The sequence below is a fragment of the Moschus berezovskii genome, chromosome 5 (genome assembly GCF_049115385.1).
Source record: "Moschus berezovskii isolate FMDL1 chromosome 5, NW_MosBer_1.0, whole genome shotgun sequence".
NCBI classification, from domain to species: domain Eukaryota; kingdom Metazoa; phylum Chordata; class Mammalia; order Artiodactyla; family Moschidae; genus Moschus; species Moschus berezovskii.
In genome coordinates, this window is record NC_142464.1 from 117,422,797 (window position 1) to 117,433,775 (window position 10,979).

Sequence of the window (10,979 nt, forward strand, 5' to 3'; positions counted from 1 at the left end):
GTCCAGCATTCCTCGTGATGTACTCTGCATAGAAGTTAAATAAGCAGGGTGACAATATACAGCCTTGATGTACTCCTTTTCCTATTTGGAACCAGTCTAAAGTCCCTTACTCCTAACTAATTTTGTGAAAAGGAAGTCTAAACCATTTTGGGTAGATGAACAGTCTTGCTTGAGGCTTCAGAGAGATCTTTTTTTATGAATGTAAGCCAAGTTTATTCTCTCCTCCAAGTCATGAATGAGAAAACTGCACTCTAGGCTACTGACAGTCATAATCATGAGAGAGCTTATCAGGACAGGACTAATGACTGACTTTGATGATATCTTTAACTGCTGGACTGACCCAGTTTTGAAGCCCACCCACTTCTGAACTCATTCTCATCCTAATTGAAGTTTCCATAATGTTCAACTCTGTTCAACTTTAAATTGCTATTACTTGCTGCCAAATGCCTCCCTACAGATACACTTTCTTTTCCGCTCACTGTATTTTTACATCAAATAACAGGATGGGAAAAGCTGCTGAGATTTCAGCCTTCTTTGGAAAATATGGAAAAGAATTCTGTGCTATTGTTTTTCCCCCTTGACTCCTCTACATAAGAGGAGCAGTGATTGTCTGGGTGGATAGCTAGCAGGAGTGAATGTTCAGATCTGAAGAGTTCTGGGTCTCTTCTGCACTGGTGGGGGGAGGGAGGCCCCCATTCCCCATACTGCTACCCCCAGTACTATATGGGCAGGGGTCTGCTCCCCTTATAGGCAGCTCCCAGGTGTCTGACTGAAGGGTAGAGAGGAGAAATGAGACAAAGCTCCACATTCTCTGATCAAGTTTCAACAGTAATAATGCTGATTTTGAACATTTCTATTGTGTTCTAAGTATATGAGTCCAGTCCCAGTTGGTTCAGAATAAAGGGTGAGTAATTAACACATTCAATAAATGGCAAGAGTGGTTATAACTGAGTAATGGAGGAGGGGGAAGAGTCATAACTTGTTTTTCCAATAATGATAATAATAAGTCTTTCCATTCAGCTCAGTTCAGTCGCTCAGTCATGTCCGACTCTTTGCGACCCCATGGACTGCAACATGCCAGGCCTGCCTGTCCATCACCAGCTCCCGGAGTTTACCCAAACCAATGTCCATTGGGTCAGTGATGCCATCCAACCATCTCATCCTCTGTCGTCCCCTTCTCCTCCTGCTCTCAGTCTTTCCCAGCATCAGGGTCTTTTCAAATGAGTCAGTTCTTTGCATCAGGTGGCCAAAGTATTGGAGTTTCAGTTTCAGCATCAGTCTTTCCAATGAATATTCAGGATTGATTTACTTTAGGATGGACTGGTTGGATTTCCTTGCAGAACAAGAGATTGTCAAGAGTCTTCTCCAATACCACATTTCAAAAGCATCAATTCTTCAGCACTCAGCTTTCTTTATAGTTCAACTCCCACATCCATACATGACCACTGGAAAAACCATAGCTTTGACTAGACAGACCTTTGTTGGCAAAGTAAGATCTCTGCTTTTTAATATGTTGTCAACAAGATTTTACTGGATATCTCTTATATAGCAGGACTATTCTAAATATTTTATACACATTGTCTCTAATCTTCACAACATGATTAAATTTTTTTTATGCATTACTGAATGAAGCTTCAAACAGTAAGTAGCCTGTTGATCGTTACTAAAGCTTAGATTAGAATTAAGGACCATGCAATTCCAAGACCACATTTTTCTTACTCTAATACAAAAGGCTTTTAAGTTTGCCATGCATTGAGTTTCTACCTCTGACTTGATATAGCACAAAAGCCTAACTTTTGGAGAAATACTGGTTGGATCTTTTTAATGACTTGTTCAAAGCCCAGATATTAGGATAGTGTACTTTCTCTGAGACAAAGACTATGCAGATGTTCCATATATATTAGTAATTTCCTTCTGATACTATTGTACAAAAGGCATGGATGATTGTCACAAGGAGTGCAATAAAGGCTGTGGATTACAGACCCAGAGAAAAGACCATATTGCCCAGTAGCCAAGAGTATTCCTTGCAGGAAACAGCACAACTGCAATGTTCCTGAGGGAAAATTCTGAAAGAGATGGGAATACCAGACCACCTGACCTGCCTCTTGTGAAACCCGTATGCAGGTCAGGAAGCAATAGTTAGAACTGGACATGTAACAACAGACTGGTTCCAAATAGGAAAAGGAGTAAGTCAAGGCTGTATATTGTCCCCCTGCTTATTTAACTTATATGCAGAGTGCATCATGAGGAACGCTGGGCTGGAAGAAGCACAAGCTGGAATCAAGATTGCCAGGAGAAATATCAATAACCTCAGATATGCACATGACACCACCATTATGGTAGAAAGTGAAAAGGAACTAAAAAGCCTCTTGATGAAAGTGAAAGAGGAGAGTGAAAAAGTTAGCTTGAAGCTCAACATTCAGAAAACAAAGATCATGGCATCTGGTCCCATCACTTCATGGAAAATAGATGGGGAAACAGTGGAAACAGTGTCAGACTTTATTTTTTTGGGCTCCAAAATCACTGCAGATGCTGATGGCAGCCATGAAATTAAAAGATGCTTACTCCTTGGAAGGAAAGTTATGACCAGCCTAGATAGTATATTAAAAGGCAGAGACATTACTTTGCCAACAAAGGTCCGTCTAGTCAAGGCTATGGTTTTTCCCGTGGTCATGTATGGATGTGAGAGTTGGACTGTGAATAAAGCTGATCGCCGAAGAATTGAACTGTGGTGCTGGAGAAGACTCTTGAGAGTCCCTTGGACTGCAAGGAGATGCATCCAGTCCATTTTAAAGGAGATCAGTCCTGGGTGTTCATTGGAGGGACTGATGCTAAAGCTGAAACTGCAATACTTTGGCCACCTCATGCGAAGAGTTGACTGACTGGAAAAGACTCTGATGCTAGGAGGGATTGGGGGCAGGAGGAGAAGGGGATGACAGAGAATGAAATGGCTGGATGGCATCACCGACTCGATGGACATGAGTTTGAGTGTACTCTGGGTTTGGCAATGGACAGGGAGGCCTGGCATGCTGTGATCATGGGGTCGCAAAGCGTCGGACTCAACTGAGCGACTGAATTGAACTGAACTGAGAGTTTACACATTTTTCATGCAGCCCACAAAATTATCCCTGAAGGTGCTCAGGATTTACAGTCAAAAGACTGATGATTGAAGCCCTTATCTACTATCCATTGCATTGCATGACTGGGAGTAACCACTCATATTTTTAATGTGTCCCTCTGGGGAACGGCTTTTATGCAGTCGTGATCCCAATTTAAAGATTGTTGTGAGGATTCATTAAATTAATATATGTGTAAAATAAAAGCAATATCTGACATATGGTAATTTATATTACTTATTAAGTTTTTTTCCTCCTTTTTACAAAAACCTAGGTAGTGTATATTTATGGAATGGTATAATTAAAAGTTGGCATTGATTGCCATCTTTTACATCCTGAAAATGAAAGTGGCTCATTCGTTTCCAACTCTTTGCGACCCCATGGAATGTAGCTTGCCGGGCTCTTCTGTCCATGGAATTCTCCAGGCAAGGACACTGGAGTGGGTTGCCATTCCATTCTCCAGAGGATCTCCATGACCCAGGGATTGAGCTGGGGTCTCCTGCATTGCAGGCATATTCTTTACCAGCTGAGCTACCAGGGAAACCCTCTTATGAAAGATTAATTTAAAGACTTTCTGATCCAACTTGATTCAATTAAAATTGTATCTTATTTATTCAAAGAGCTGTAAGGAAAAAGATAAAAATAAGCAAAGTAGAAAAGCACATAAATAACTAATGCAATGTATTAGATATGAACAATAAATTCATAAGCAATGATAAAATGATATATTTATTACCTCTTTAGGTTGTTTATAACCCTGTAACATTTGAAAGAATAGAAAGGATTAAGATGGAGAAGAAAGATACGTTTGTGTGTATATGTGTATGCATACATATGGAGAGAGAAAGTAGGTAGGTGAATTTAGATACATAAATTCATAGCTAGATAATAGATATATGGATGCATAGATGAATATGCAGAGTTAAATAGGTGGATAGGCAGACACTTGGATAACTAAAGGCTTAGCTGCTTTTCCTCTGCACTCCCTACCCCTAAACAGTCTCCACCAGGGCACTTTGACTCGTAATGGTTTAGTACTCATCTCTCTAAATCCATCACATTTCAGGCATCTTACAGAAAGGAATGATATGGTAAAAAATTTGCAGTCAAAAATAATTTTTTAGTTGAAACAAGTTTTTTAAATTGAGGTTTAAGTATGGATTTTGTGCAAACAGCAAAAACAAAACTCGTGACCTGTCAACGCAGACTGACCTAGAGAAAAAGAGGTGAGAACTGAAGAAGCGTCAATAAATGATAGGAAAACAGCATTCCTTTTTGATTTAGAACTGGAAAGAAACATTCTATGGAGCCTCCTGATTTGTATTTCACGAGCTTCTAGTGCTGTTGGCAAAATCCCATGATGTCATATTCATAATTTGATGCAGATGTCACCCTTGTTAGCTAAAGTATAAACTATATATAATACGGTCCCCATATTATAGCCTCTTACCTTCTTAGCCTGGAAGGGTGCAGTCCATGGGGTCGCTGAGGGTCAGACACGACTGAGTGACTTCACTTTCACTTTTCACTTTCATGCATTGGAGAAGGAAATGGCAACCCACTCCAGTGTTCTTGCCTGGAGAATCCCGGGGACGGGGGAGCCTGGTGGGCTTCTGTCTATGGGGTCACACAGAGTCGGACACGACTGAAGTGACTTAGCAAGCAAGCAAGCAACCTTCTTAAAGGTACAGTTTAATCCCTTCTTAACACTTCTTGTAATAACTGCTAACATAAATCCCAAGTTCAAGAAATGTACCAGAAAGGCATCTAAGACTGGCGAGGGCCTGCCTAACAATTTCAGACAAGAACACCAGGTGTCAAAAAAACAAAACCTCATATAGACTTCTGTTATAGCCAGACTCTCATCTATCCATGTGTGGTATTCAAGAAAGCTTTATTTTAATGCTCCTTCAATGTTGTTTTCATGCATTATAAAATTTCATAATGAAAAGAAAGCTTTGATAAGTTTAAAGTTGCTGCAGTTCGGGGCATGGGAATTCCTCCTTGTTATTGCTATGTTCACATTCAGTTGCATATATTTCATTATGTCTGTACATTGCTGCAGATTATATCTGAGATTCTGCTTTCACTACAATATTTGCCACACTCTTAATTCTCATCTTAAGGAAATCTACTATATTGATTATATAATGATTAAATTTAACTGTGTATTAAGAGATGCTAGGAAACCAATAGGTGTTACCTGTTAAATGATGATCTCACCCATCTATTAATTTAGAAATCAGACATCTGCAAATAGCATTAGTCCAATGTTACTTAAATGCTACTGTCAGGCACTTGGGTGTATTCGTAGATAAATACTATGAAAGATAAATAAAGGCTTAGCAGTCAATACGGGCTGATACACTTCCATTGAAGGACAATAAGCATGATTTTATAGAAGTGTGCACACACAAAAAAAAAAGTCGAAGAAGGAATATTCTGTTTTTATTGGAGCATAGTTGCTTTACAGTGTTGTGTTAGTCTCTGCTGTATAGCATCGTGAATCAGACAGATGTGTACATATATTCTTTTTTTTCCCTTGGCCTTTTCTCTTCCTTTGCAGGAATGGAGGCATCAACTTAATTGAGGACTGGGAGTTTGTCTTACTCAACTTTGTATCTCTGCATAATCAAGTATCAGATTTTTTTGAAATGTGATTTTCCTGTATGTGTGCTTGAATGCACAGTGGAAGGGTGACAGAGGGAACAAAGTATTATATGTTTTTATTTCCTTATGCTTGTGGGTATGTATAGAGAGGAATAGGAAGGGTGGTAGAGTGTAAGAAAATAAGCATTTGTTATGACTACGAAGAGGCAATGTGACATCGAATAAAAGGCCAGGATAAGAGTAAAATCCAAGACTTGTTGTGCCCTATTGTGAGAAAGCAGCTTGCTTCTTTGAGTCTCAACTTTTTCATCTGAATCAATCATTTCCCTGCCCATATCCCATATAATAATTGTTGAGAAGATTAAATAAATATATATCCTTATATTTTACACACATATATGTCTATATATTTACAAATATATAAATATATTTCAAATCTTGGAAGATGATGCTGTGAAAGTGCTGCACTCAATACGCCAGCAGATTTGGAAAACTCAGCAGTGGCCACAGGACTGGAAAAGTCAGTCTTCATTCCAATCCCTAAGAAAGGCAATGCCAAAGAATGCTCAAACTACCGCACAATTGCACTCATCTCACACGCTAGTAAAGTCATGCTCAAAATTCTCCAAGCCAGGCTTCAGCAATACGTGAAACGTGAACTCCCAGATCTTCAAACAGATTTTAGAAAAGGCAGAGGAACCAGAGATCAAATTGCCAACATCCACTGGATCATGGAGAAAGCAAGAGAGATCCAGAAAAACATCTATTTCTGCTTCATTGACTATGCCAAAGCCTTTGACTGTGTGGATCACAATAAACTGTGGAACATTCTGAAAGAGATGGGAATACCAGACCACCTGACCTGCCTCTTGAGAAACCTGTATGCAGGTCAGGAGGCAACAGTCAGAACTGTACATGGAACAACAGACTGGTTCCAAATAGGAAAAGGAGTAAGTCAAGGCTGTATATTGTCACCTTGCTTATTTAACTTATATGCAGAGTACATCATGAGGAATGCTGGGCTGGAAGAAGTACAAGCTGGAATCAAGATTGCCAGGAGAAATATCAATAACCTCAGATATGCAGATGACACCACCCTTATGGCAGAAAGTGAAGAGGAACTCAAAGGCCTCTTGATGAAAGTGAAAGAGGAGAGTGAAAAGGTTGGCTTGAAGCTCAACATTCAGAAAACGAAGATCATGGCATCTGGTCCCATCACTTCATGGGAAATAGATGGAAAACAGTGGAAACAGTGTCAGACTTTATTTTTTTGGGCTCCAAAATCACTGCAGATGCTGACTGCAGCCATGAAATTAAAAGACGCTTACTCTTGGAAGGAAAGTTATGACCAACCTAGATAGTATATTAAAAAGCAGAGACATTACTTTGCCAACCAAGGTCTGTCTAGTCAAGGCTATGGTTTTTCCAGTGGTCGTGTATGGATGTGAGAGTTGGACTGTGAAGAAAGCTGATCGCCGAAGAATTGATGCTTTTGAACTGTGATGTTGGAGAAGACTCTTGAGAGTCCCTTGGACTGCAAGGCGATCCAACCAGTCCATTCTAAAGGAGATCAGTCCTGGGTGTTCATTGGAGGGACTGATGCTAAAGCTGAAACTGCAATACTTTGGCCACCTCATGTGACGTGTGGACTCCCTGGAAAAGACTCTGATGCTGGGAAAGGTTGGGGGCGGGAGGAGAATGGGACGACAGAGATTGAGATGGCTGGATGGCATCACCGACTCTGTGGACATGAGTTTGAGTGAACTCTGGGAGTTGGTGATGGACAGGGAGGCCTGGCGTGCTGTGATTCATGGGGTCGCGGAGAGTCGGACACGACTGAGCAACTCAACTGAACTGAACTGAAATGCTTAAGAAACTGGTACAAAAATGCTCATAAACTAGGAGAACTGAACTTCACTTGGCCTAATCTATGAAAATAAATATTAGTCCATGAACCACTTAGTCATAAACTGTAATTGAAGACTTTGAAGGACAGTGTCTAAGAAGACAGAACAGCAAACAGACTTGTATTTTTAGCACACCTTAGAGCTCACCAAAGATTTCCATATGTATTACTTTATTTCATTATGGTATGAATCCCATAAGAACTTAGCTGGGATGGCATTTGCTTAAGCAGTTAATTGCTGACCTGAGGCTGGATCATCTCTAGTCTTTCAACAGTCTGGGAGTCTATTAATAACCTATTTGTTTTTGTTTCCTTGTCCACTGTTGTTTTCCCCTTCAAAGATATTATTAATCAATCCTTTGAGTGTTTACACAAAACAAGAAAACTGTCTCTTCTAAAGAACCAACTTTGTTCTTGTTTCCCTAAAAGATTCCTATCATGTAAAACATAGCTGCTGCTCTATTTTTTTTTTTTTTTTTCATCCTGAAGCTTCTTGGAACACAAAGTGTGCATTCAGGAATATAACAAGTGTTGCCAAAATCTCTAAGCCATCAGAGTCTGGCATAGATTCCATTTCAAACTCCTATCACCAAGCCTTTAAATACTTACCAAACAAACAAACAAAAAGTGCTCTTCAGCATGAAATTTTACTTGCTCAACTCATTTTGAAGTTATTTGTAATTAATTAGTATATGTCAATAATACATACTCACCAAGCATTTACTTGGGTAAGGCCTGGGATGAAATCCTCTTAGAGATTGTAGATCAAAGTGCAAACTAGATTAGAACTAAGGATAGTTTTGTCAATTTTATCAATTTCTTTCTATTTTAAAAATGGAAATTACAGGTACAAAACTTTTATGTTTCAATTTCCTGTTTGTTTCTCTTTGGTAACAGCTCTATTGAGATATAATGCACATACCATAGAATTCAGCCATGTGTAGAATTCGGTGTTTTTTAGTATATTTGCAGAGCTATGCAATTATCAGTACAATCTAATTGGAGAACATTTTCATCACCCCCCAAAAGAAACCCTGTACCTTTTAGCAGTCATTCCCTACTCTTCCTCATCTCAGAGGAAACGTCATTCTATTTCCTGTGCCATACGTATACCAGTTCTGGACATCTCATGGAACCATTCAATCTGTGGTCTTTTGTGACTGGCTTCTTCCAGGTAGCATATTTTCAAGGTTCGTTCCTGTTGTAGCGTTAGTACTTCCTTCCTCTTGGAAGCTAGATAGTATTTCACTATATCGATGTACCACATTGTGTTTATCCAGCGCATTGTTTGATGGACATTTGGGTTGTTTCCATTATTATATATATGCTGCTATAAACAGCCATGTATAAGTTTTTTTTTTATATTAAGTTTAATATATTTTCTATTATCTCGGTATGTACCTGCTGCTGCTAAGTCGCTTCAGGTGTGTCCGACTCTGTGTGACCCCATAGACAACAGCCCACCAGGCTCCCCCATCCCTGGGATTCTCCAGGCAAGAACACTGGAGTGGGTTGCCATTTAAAGAACTGCCAAACAGTTCTGAAAAGACGTTACACCATTTTATATTCTCATCAACAATGTATGACCTGTCATTTAATCTAATTAATAAAATGTATTTATGCTTATTTCATAATAAAATTATTGTATTAACTGACTTCCAGTTACTCTGACAAAACTTCAATTACTCGAAGACTATCCAGGAAGAGCAGCAACATCTCCAGGGTTTGGAGAAAGAGGAAGGAGAAGAGGACCTGAAGCAGCAGCTGACCCAAGCTCTGCAGGAGCATCGGTCTCTGATGGAAGAGCTAAATCGCAGCAAGAAGAACTTTGAAGCAATCATTCAAGCCAAGGACAAAGAATTGGAGCAGACTAAGGAAGAGAAGGAGAAGGTGCAAGCACAGAAGGAGGAAGTTCTTCGCCACATGAGTGACGTGCTAGAGAATGAGCTCCAGTGTATTATTTGCTCAGAATATTTCATTGAGGCTGTCACCTTGAACTGTGCCCATGGCTTCTGCTCCTTCAGTATCAATGAGTGGATGAAGCGGAAAGTAGAATGCCCCATTTGTCAGAAGGACATCAAGTCCAAAACCCACTCCCTGGTTCTGGACAATTGCATTAGTAAGATGGTAGACAATCTGAACTCAGAAGTGAAAGAACGGCGAATTGTCCTCATCAGGGCACGAAAAGGAAAGAGACTGTCCTGAAGACGGTGCTCCAGGGGTGTTTGACAGACTGCCAGGCACTGGGAACTTCAGATGGCCTGGAGGATTCTCTTGGACAGGCCTTGGGTGACTCTGAGAGCGTGGGATGGAGCCATTGGGACAGACTGAGTTAGGAAACCCCCATCACGAGCCTCCGCCTGGGCCGTCCCTGCTGCCACCATTGTCTAAAGCCCCAACTGCTTCAGGGTACTTGAGAGACTGTTCACTACGTGTTGTATGGGTTATATATTTCTGTTGTACTTTATAAGCTTGTTGTTATTATTGTTTTGGTACCTCAGAAGCACCTCTGTTGACATTTGTTTGGGACAAATTAGGTATTACCCCTATTGCTACCCATGAAGGCAAAGGCAGCTTCTATTTGAGAATATAGCATACCTCTTCTTTGTGAAAACAAGATGTCATTTCCTGAAAATAAAATGTAAAACTGAAAAAAAAAATTACTCTGATACTGGTTTTAAAATATAAGGTCATACTTATTATTTTCCATTTTTTTCTGTATTGTGTCTTTAGTTACCTGTGGTGATCGAGCTTTTATTTTTGAGAAAGTTTTTCTTTTTAAAATGTTCATTGTGTGGGATTTAAACATATTAGTCAAAGTTTTTAAATTGACTAATGAAATTTCTATCCTTTGAATGTATGGATATTTTGTTGTGGTCAGTTTTTGCAAATACTACAAGTTGCATATTTGAAAAATAAGTGTATTTTTTCTTGATGAGTTATAGAGTTTCTTCTATCTACTCATAAGTTTATTGGGAAGATGTATGCAAATAACTGACATATAGCTTGAACAAAGAAAGATCAGCATGTAGAAACAATTCAGTATTATTAGCCATTTTTATCCAATCACATTAAAGAAAAAAACCCTTTTATAATTTAATGGCTGTCCATTCTTTCTGAGGTCTCTAAAATGGTTTACTCATGCATTCAGATTATGTGCTATTTAATTTATATTTACTGTTGCCAAAACTTCATAATTGAATATCCCTCATCTTAAATTAATAATATTATATTTTAAAGCATTAATGTAATTTTAACTTGTCTGGCTCTAATACTGACACCTTTACTTTCCACTTGTTTTAAATTTGATTGAAAATAAAACTACGCTTTTTCTTTAAATATTTTTC

General features: G+C 39.2%; 1 pseudogene; it reads left to right on the forward strand.

Moving 5' to 3' along the window:
* The window catches only part of LOC148777915 (E3 ubiquitin-protein ligase RNF8 pseudogene), a 52,581-nt pseudogene extending 42,744 nt beyond the window's left edge, over positions 1-9,837 (forward strand).
* The last annotated feature ends 1,142 nt before the right edge of the window (positions 9,838-10,979 follow it).